This window comes from Arvicanthis niloticus, chromosome 21, assembly GCF_011762505.2.
Source record: "Arvicanthis niloticus isolate mArvNil1 chromosome 21, mArvNil1.pat.X, whole genome shotgun sequence".
In the NCBI taxonomy this organism is placed as follows: domain Eukaryota; kingdom Metazoa; phylum Chordata; class Mammalia; order Rodentia; family Muridae; genus Arvicanthis; species Arvicanthis niloticus.
This window is the reverse complement of record NC_047678.1, coordinates 30558871-30568900: the sequence shown is the minus strand read 5'-3', so window position 1 is coordinate 30568900 and position 10030 is coordinate 30558871. Positions and strand designations below refer to the sequence as shown.

The 10030-nt window shown below is 46.1% G+C and overlaps 1 long non-coding RNA gene across 1 annotated transcript; it reads left to right on the top strand.

Annotated features, from left to right (window-relative positions):
- Nucleotides 1–417: 417 nt before the first annotated feature.
- Nucleotides 418–7607, top strand: LOC143435403 (uncharacterized). Its single transcript, XR_013105658.1, has 3 exons — nt 418–474; nt 6086–6134; nt 6739–7607. It is a non-coding gene; the product is annotated as an uncharacterized LOC143435403 (long non-coding RNA).
- Nucleotides 7608–10030: the final 2423 nt, after the last annotated feature.

Here is a 10030-nt window from a genome sequence, read left to right as displayed (position 1 = left end):
TGCTGACTGATGAAGGTGACACTGTCTGGAGCAGCCAGGATCTAGGCAGCAGTGGGTTTAAGCAGGAGATCCCAGCTGATGAATTCAACTTCCCAAGCAGCTTTGTGAGGGAAAAAACCTGCCCTCTAAGCATCAGGGCAAACCCGGGGCAAGACCTAGGGCCCTGCTACTTGGAAGGGCCACTCTAGCAGAACTGGCGTCTGCAGGCCAGGCAGACATTATGTCATCCGTGCATCTGGAAACCACAGCCCCGCCCTCCTGGGTCCCCAGAGGCCCTCCTTATCCCTGGCCAGGATCCCTGAGTCCCGAGCTCTGTGTGTCCCCAATCAGGCTCCCAAGGAACTGAGTTGAAACCTCTTGGGCTTCTGTCCAAGCGCTACTTCTAATTTTCCCACTCCCCCGTCCCTTGGGAGTAAACAACATAACCTTAAACAAAGGGTTCTGCCTGAGCCTTGAGGAAAACACTGAGCCGTGGTGAGTGTGTTGCACATGTTTATTCTTTATACCCACACTTTGTTCCCAGATAAAACTGAAGGAGCTGCATTTACTGTCATTCTCCTGTCCCTTCTGGTACCTCTGACCAGAACTGAGGATGCATTTGCATGGGGTAGTAGAGCATGCATGCTTCAAAGAAATGTGGAGAATCCATCTTGGCCCCTCTGTAACCTCTTTAGTTTTTGGCTTTATTGTCACCATGCAGCAGCCCCTAGGCTGGCCGGAAACATCTAGGCTTTATCTTAGTGTCTCAAATGCTAGGATTACAGGCATGAGTAAGCAGAGAATGTAGCATTTGTTGTTTTGAAAGACTGTTTCTTTGTTTGAGGCAAGGGTCTCATATAGCTCAGGCTGTTCTTGAACTTGCTACGGTAGGCTAGGTTAGGCTTGAACTCCTAATCCTCATGCATGCATGCCCTACTCTTTCAAGAGCTAGATTTACAGCCATAGGCCACCACACCAGGCTCCAATCTTTGTCTCTTAGCTGGAGAGTCTCTCAGCCTCTCAGAACCTCTGTTTCCTTGTCTATAAATTGTGCCAGGAAAATGAAACAGTGCTCCTATGAGGATGGTAAGTCATCCTGTCAGTAGGTGCACACAGTAGGTGCTTGTCATAGTTCTTTAATCTAGTCCTTCTTTTGGAGAGAATGTCAGATCCGCTGGAACTGGAGTTGCTGGCAGTTGTTAGCCACCAACCATGGGGATGCTGGGAACGGAACTCAGATCCTCGGCAAAAGCAACAAGTTACCTTAACCACTGAGCCATCTCTCCAGCCCAAGGTCTTTATTTCTAATGAACTCCTATGCTCTGCACTTAGAGACCACTGTGTTTAGTCTGGTTTTGTTTGTTTTCTGAGACAGTGTTTTTGTGTCACTCTGGTTGTTCTGGAACTTCACTATAATCCAGGCTGGCCTCTACTCAGATATCTGCTTGCTTCTGGCTCCCAAGTGCTAGGATTAAAGGTATGTGCCACCACTGCCCAGCTTGACCACTGGGTTAGGAATGTGGACTGTCCTGAGCCTTCACTGTGGACAGGAAGTGGAAGGGTTGTTTGATGTGCAGTTTACTCCCAACATAGGTGCTCAATAGGGCCCAGTGACATATGGGTTATATGTAAGGACTTCACATATTCTTATTTATTTTCTGTATATCTGTGTTTTGCCTGCATTTATATCTCTGCAACCACATGTGCCCTCAGAGACCAGAAGAGGGTGTTGAATCTCCTAAAACTGGAATTACAGATGGGTGTGAGCCACCATGTGGATGCTAGAATTTGAACCTAGGCCCTTTGGAAGAGCAACCCGTGTTCTTAACCACTGCACAATCTTTCTAGGCCCCCAACTGGGATGAGTTTTAATAAAGTTATAAACATGTACAACCATAATCCCACTATACTCTCAGACTTCCCTTAAGCCCACCTGTGACCAGGCTACTCCCTGTTCTAAACTCCAGCAGCATCTGCTGTGTTTCTTGCCTCTGAGATTAGCCAGTCCTAAAAATGTTATCTACCTAGAGCCACACATAACACATAGGGTTTTGTGTCAGGGCTGGAGAAGTGGCTCAGTGGTTAGGAGCACTTGTTGCTCTTGCAGAGGACCCGGGTTCAGTTCTCAGCACTCACATGATCATTCACAACCACCTGTAACTCCAGGTCCAGAGGACCCAGCACCCTCTTCTAACCTCTTTAGGCATCAGGCATGCAAATGGTACACAAACATACATGCAGGCAAAACACTCATACATTTAAAATAATAATAAACTTTTACTTTTTTTTTTTGGTGAGATGGGCAATGGTGGCACACACCTTTAATTTCAGTACTCAGGAGACAGAGGCAGGCAGATCTCTGTGAATTCCAGGCCAGCCTGGTCCACAGAGTGAGTTCTAGGACACCCAAGGCTACACAGAGAAACCCTTGAAAAAACAAAAACAAAACAAAACAAAACAAAACAAAACAAAAGGTTTGTGTTTATCCTCCTCCAGTCACCATGGTGTTTTTGAGGTTCCCCTGCATTGCAGCATGTATAGAAAAGCATTTCTCTCTACTATTGCACGGGACTCCACAGTATGGCACCGTGATGACTGTCTTATCCGCCCACCAGTGACAGACATTTGTGTTTCCAGCTTTTGTTCCTTATAAATTAAATTTCTATGGTTGAACTGGATGTGATGGCACTAACCTGCAATCCGAGCATTAGTGACGTAGAAGCAGGAAGATTGGGACCTCAGGAACCTCTTCAGCTAGATAATGAGTTCAAGAACAGCCTGGACCACGTGGAACTCTGTCTCAAAAACAAACAAACAAACAAACAAACAAAAAAACAAAACAAAAGACTGCACAGCCCCTATACTGACCTCAGTTTGTCTAAAGCAAACTCCATAGAGATAGATAGAAAGCCGGGCAATGCTGGCATTTGGAAGATGGAAGCAAAAGGATCAGGTGTTCAAGACCATCTTCAGCTATATATAGCCTAGGCTATATTAGACTCTGATTCAAAGAAAGAGAGGAGGGAAGGGAGATGGGAGTCCCTGGCTCTTCCATCAGTAACTAACCTAGAAACATCCCAGCTCCTCACTCACTCTGTTGTCATTGATGAAGTGGTAAAGCTGTGATTAGAGATTTTTTTGCCTCTCAGTTAGATGAAATTTCTCCAAATGGCCAGGATGAGAGAGTAGCAACAGGATTGACCCATATGAGCTTCTCATCCCTCTGAACACCCCTAGGCTGGCAACATTTCTCTGCTCCAGAAATAGCATCCTGCCTACGAGCATGGCCAGCGACAAATCCAGGACCCAAAGTGCAGCTTGCTTCCACAGCCGTCTGATTCACTGCTGGGTTTTTGCTTCCCTGGCTAGGAGGACTTGGTGTCTAAAATACCTTGCCTCTGTTGCTTGGTGTTGCAGGCACATCCTGGGGAAGAGTGTTTTTGTTCATTTACTAGATTTTGTATGTGTGTTGGGGGAGGTACTTCAGACAGGCTCTATGTGGCCCTAACTATTCTGACACTTTTTTTTTTTTTTTTTTTTTTTTTTTTTTTTTTTTTTTTTTTTTTTTTTGGTTTTTCAGGGTTTCTCTGTATAGCCTTTGGCTGTCCTGGAACTCACTCGGTAGACCAGGCTGGCCTCGAACTCAGAAATCTGCCTGCCTCTGCCTCCCAAGTGCTGGGATTAAAGGCGTGCGCCACCACCGCCCGGCAACTATTCTGACACTTGATGTGTAGAACAGGCTGGCCTCAAACTCACAGAGCTCCATCTGCCTCTGCCTCAAGCATGCTAGGATTAAAGGCATATGCCATGATGGCCAGCTGTTTTTTCTCCTATATCTTATTATTGGACACACACACAAACACATTTGGGAGAATTTTTTTTTCTCAAAAAATAGCTTAGGCTGACCACGAGCTTGTGATCCTCCTGCCTCAGCTTCCTAGCTGCTGGGTTTACAGGTGTCAACTACCACACTCACCTCTATTTTACTTTTGAGATCTTCTTTAAGGGATTGTGGAAGGGCATAGGACAGGACCACTTAAGTAGATTCTGTATATAAACACGTTCCTTTGTAAGGGCTCAAAGAAACCAATGAAACAAATATCCTTTGCTCCAAACTAGGACTGCTTCTGTTCTTCAGAGCAGTGGCCTTCTTCCATCACCATATGCTATGCTACTTCACAGAGAAGGGCCTGGTCTCATATTCAAGGTCTGGGTTTATGTCTCCATGCAGACTGCAGTGAGCCATGTCCCAGGGATCCTGAGGTGGGTTTGGAGTGATGTTTTCCAATCTGCCTGCTCCCTAGGACTGGGATAACAGGAGGACCCAGCAGCTCAGCCTTTAAGATTAAATGCAGACCCCTCCCACACCGTCATCCCTTAGCACGCCCTATTAGCTAAATGCTATACTTTGAATTAAAGCTGGTGATTAGGAAATTTTGCAATTGGGGTTCTTAAATTATATTTTAACAAGGGCATACACATAATCCTAGCATTCATGGGCAGAGGCAGGAGAATCTCTGTGAGTTTGAGACCAGCCTAATCTACATATCTACATAATGAGTTCCAGGCTAAACACTGAGACTCTATCTCAAAATAAATAGCTTGATTAATAAAAGAAAAAAATTACATTTTATTTGTGTGTATGTGCACGTGCGTGTGTGCATGTGTGTGTGTCCCCGCATGTATGTGTATGACATGTCTCTGTGTATACATGTGCATGCTCATGCAATTTTGGGAACTCACTTCTCTCCTTCCGTACTGTGGTTCCTGGGTAGCAAGCACCTTTATTTACCATCTTGCCAGCCTTGTTTGTTTTGAAACAGTATCTTAACATAGCCTAGCCTGGAACTCAACCTGTAGCTGAGAGTAACTCTGAACACTTAGTCTCCTTGCCATCACTTCCCAATACTGGGATTACACACATGTGCCGCCAAAATCTCCCACCTCTCAATGACTTGAAACTGCAATTAAACTTTTCAGTTGGGTGACAATAGAGGACATTCTAGGGAGGCAGCCTCTCCACTTGCTCCCTGATAAATGGGTCAGACACTGGCCCTACACTAGAATGCAAACTGTAGTTCCAATAGTAACAACAGCTAAAGTCATCCAAAATTATCTCTTTGGGACCAGAAGCCTGGCTCAGTGGTAGAATAAATGTTTAGCATGCTCAAGGTCCTGGGTTCAAGGGCCAGCACCAAAACCTCAATATCTATATATTTGGTGTGGAAAAGATTATAATTAGTGTTCAAAAATAAAGATGGCATGCCTTTAATTCTAGTAATCCAGAGGCAGAGGCAGGAGGATCTCTGTGAGTTTGAGGGCTAGCCTGATCTACAGAGTGAGTTCTGAGACAACAAGGGCTACACAGATAAATCTTCTCGGAAACAAAACAAAACAATGAAGCTTGGGAGTGTGCAGACTTCTACTAGCTCTTAGCAAGTCACTTAGCGTCCTGAGTCTCAGTCATCTCAGTCTCTCATTCACAGAACAAGCCATCATTTTTCATGGTACTGTAAAGATTGAGGAAAACCGCAGTTCACTAGTTGATAATATGTCCAGGATGACAGACAATTTTCATGTTGTTTTGCTTTGTTTTGTTTTCTGAAACAGGATTTGACTACATAGGTCTGGCTGTCCTAGAATTTATTACATAGACCTAGTAGCCTCAGACTCAGAGATCTGCCTGCCTCAGTGCTGGGATTAATGTTAATGGTGTGGATCACTATGCTCGGCTTTTTGTGTGTGTGTGTGTGTGGGGGGGGGGGGTGCTGTCTTTGAGACAGGGTTTCTCTGTGTAGCCTTGGCTGTCCTTGCTCTATAGATCAGGCTGGCTTGGAACTCTGGCCTCTGCCTCCTAAGTGCTAGAATTAAAGGCATGTAGACTGATTAAGTAATTATTTGTGTCGCTATGTGTCAAACTTTGGCCCTCACGTCTGATGAGCCCAGGACCTGTCACTGAAGTACGTCCCCAACCTACTTATTAGTTCTTCAAAATCTCAAGGTAGTACACTATTATTATTTTTTAATGATGTGTGTTTTTTATTATTTTAAATCATGTGTATTATTTTTAAATTATGTCTGTGTGTGCTTGTCTTTGTGAATGCAGGTGCCCACGAAGGCCAGAGGCATTGAGTCCCCTGGAGCTAGAGTTAAAGGTAATTGTAAACCACTTGACATGGGCTGAGAACTGAACTTGGGTCCTCTGCAAGGGCAGCAAGTGCTCTTAGCCACTGAACAGTCTCTCCATTCCTGTTCTTACTCCACCTACTTGTCCCAAAATTCTGATTATTATACTGCCTTCAGATAGAGGACATACCGATAGTATGCTGGTAAGAACAGATGCTATCCATATTCATTTACTCGTTTATTTTGGAGACAGGGTTTCTCTGTGTAGCCCTGGCTGTCCTGGAACTCACTCTGTAGACCAGGCTGGCCTCGAACTCAGAAATCCACCTGCCTCTGCCTCCCGAGTGCTGGGATTAAAGGCGTGCGCCACCACCCCTCAACTTCATTTTTATTTTTAATACTATCCACTGGTGGGGTTTGTTTGTTTGTAGTTTTGGTTTTGTGTTAGGGTCCCATCTGCCCAGGCTAGCTTCCCTTTAAATTTGCTATGTGGACAAGGGCTAGCCTTGAATCCCTAATCTTACTGCCTCCACTTCTTGACCATTAGGATTACAAGCATCCCGTGTGTCCTGTACCACCTAACCCAGCTTCAAATATTCTTTGCCCATTCACTTGTTCCTTCTCTCACAACAGAAACTTCCAAGTGCTGTCTGCCAGGATCTAGAAAATGCACCAGGAGGAAAACAGAAGTGAAGATGTGTGTGATGTGTGGCCTGCTTGAAGCTTTCACAAACATGGCCTTGCTGATCTCCCCACATCCTTCAAGGCAGGAAACAGAAAACAGGGTCCTCGGATGTGGTGATTTATCCACAGTACCAAGTGAAGAGTGCCTCAGGCCCTCTGACACCGAATGCAGTTCATTTTACAGGACACCCCCTGCTAGAGAATGGGGTAATTAATAAATGAGTCAACTTGGGCCCCTCCCTATGAGGATCCATAATTGAGGCTCTTGGGACACTGAACACCTCTCCTCATTGCAGCTTGTCCCCAAGCACTCCATTAGAGATGCTTGCTCCAAAACAAGCAATCCTCTCCTCACAGGGTCCTGGAAGGCAGAGGTGGCCCCAAGACACCTGTATTCTAGGAGTCTGCCCAGAATAAGTACTTTGGCAATGTTGAGCTCCAAGGACCTGAGCTGCCAGCAGTGGATCTGGGAGGACCAAGATCGTTGGTAGAGCTCCAGCTGTGAAAAGGCCAGGAAACACAGCGAGCTTCTGTCTGGAGGAAGTGACTGTGAGGGGGTGTCTCAAGCGCAGGAGCTAAGCAGAACCCCAAGTGTGCTCTGTACTAGTCAGAATGCCTGGGCAGGGAGACCATTGCACTGATCCCACAATAAAGGCAAGAGTAGGAAGCCCATCTAGGACAGTCTCTGTCATTAGTGAACTCAGAGCCAGGTTCTAAGATTTCTGAAGGCTAAAGGTGCCCAGACACATTCCTGGTCAGGAAGGCCAACAAGATGGCTCAGTAGATGAAGGCATTTTCTGTCAAGTGAACCTTGCAGTGTCGTTTGAGATTGCTGCCCTGCATGCTGTCCTCTGACCTCCACTGTGGCATGCCCCTCAATAAATAAATAAATGTAAAACGTTAAAAAAAAAAAAAAAAGATTTATTTAGCCAGACATGGTGGCATACTCCTTTAATCCCCACACTTGGGAGGTAGAGGATCTCTGTGAGTTGGAGGCCAGTCTGGTCTACAGAGTGAATTCCAGGACAGCCAGGACTATTACACATAGAAATCCTGTCTTGAAAAAACCAAAACCAAAACAAAAAACAAAAAGAACCCCAGTTCCTGCTCCCCCCCCCAAAAAAAAAACAACACAACCCAAACCAAAGCAACCAAACAACCAATTTATTTAGCTGAGTAATGGTGGTACATCCCTTATTCCCAGCACCCAGGAGCTAGAGGCAGGCAGATCTTTGTGAGTTTGAGGCTAACAGGGTCTACGGTTAGGTCCAGCTCTTATTTTTTTGTGTATGAGTATTTTGCCTGAATGAATGTCTGTGCACTGTATGTGCCTGATGCCCATGAATGCCAGAACAGGGCATTGGATCCTCTCAAAGGAGAGCTGCAGATGGATGTGAACTGTGGATACTGGGACTGGAACCTAGGTCCTTTCTTTGTAAGAGCAGGAAGTGCTTTTAACTGCTGAACCATCTCTCCAACCTGTCACAAATATCTATTTGTTTTGTTTTGTTTCTGAAACAGGGTTTCTTTGTATAGCCTTGGCTGTTCTGGAACTTGTTCTGCTGGCCTCAAACTCACAGAAATCCACCTGCCTCAGCATCTCGAGCACTGAGATTTAAGGCAAGGTGTGCACTATTCCTCCCTGCCCTTAAAATTTTTTTTTTCTTTTAACAAAGAGAAGAATTGAGCTGTCCCTGGACAGTGGCCTCACCCTACACAGGCATGGAGACTCATGAGTTTGTGGCCCTGCCCTGTCTGAGTGTGTGGGCAGGATTCACTTCGAGCCAACCACTCCCAGGCATACAGGAGCCTCTGTGCCTAGAGACAGGCTGTCATCTGGTAGGAGACATCAAGTTTGGGAGGGTCCTCAAGCCTGAGGGTGAGCATTCCATCATACAGAGCCCGCAGGTTCTATGGCATGGTGCTGTTTCCAAACTGTGATACCTTAAAAAGAGTGCAACTTCTCTACCAAGCACTGTTCCTCTGAGATAGATTTTGTAGAGAACATGGAGAAAACCAGGACTGGCAGCACCAACCTGTAATCCCCTCACTTGGGAGGAACAGGAGTTCAAGGTCATCTTCCACTGCCTAGGACAAACTAAGCCAAAAGAAGCCTTTACATAGGAAAGATAGTGGGGGGGTGAGGGGGAGGGAGAAAGACAGAGAGATGGAGGGGTGGGTGGGTGGGTGGGTAGATAGATAGATAGATAGATAGGAAAGAAAGAAGAATATATAATAACTATACACGGCAAGTCATGATGGCCTGCAATCCTAGCAAGAAACTGAGGCAGGGGACTCATTTGAGGCCATTTGGGAATTTGAGGCCAGCCTAGTCTGCATATCAAAACCTTGTCTCCAAACTAACTAATTAAATACGTCAATGACCTTAATTAAAATATAGACGTGATTAATTAGATTAAGTAAATAAATAATTGCACAGCTAAGTTGTTGAGAGAGCAAAGGTAAAGGTCGCTGATGCCACCTAGGGTGTCTCTGGAGGAGAACTGAGCTGGGCAGAAAAGCCCGGCAAGTTTGACCCGCCAAGGGGGAAAGGTGTCTCCCATGAAGGGAACAGCATGTTCAAGGATACTGAGCTGTCAACAGGCAAGTGGCTGAGGAATGCTGAGAAATCTGGCTGGACCAGAGGATGAACACGGAGACAGGAAGTAGAGCAGGAAAGGCCAGCAGGGCAAAACGGAAAAGGGGACCTTGCCGTGACCTTCAGGCAGAGACTAAACAGCTTGGGAGCTTGAGAAAGCTTTGGATTTGGGATGAGAACGTTGCTGGAGACCTGGGAACACTGCTCGGTGGCACAGGACTCGCCCAGCATGAGCAAGACCCTAGGTTTCACATGTGGCACTACAGGAAAACAAAGCTTTTCAGGCTGAGGAGATGGCTCTGTAGAGCAAGCATGCATGTGCCCCCAAAGCACACAGACCTGAGTTGGATCCCCAAGATGCACATAGAGCCAGATGTAGTAGCTCTGTGTGTCTGCAATCCCAGAATACCAGGGTCACGCTGGGAGGTGGAGCCAGAGGCCGACCAGGAAGGTTGCGGTAGAAAGGTAGAAAGAGGACCAACAGGACACAGAGGTTGCCCCTTCTCTGACCTTCGAATATGTCACATGAACCCATGTGAGTGTGAGCTAGCTCTCGCTCGCTTGCTCATGCACGCGCACACACGTTCCCTGAGTGAGTGTGTGGTTGACATGAACAAGGCCATGTCAAGGACTCCAGTGCCC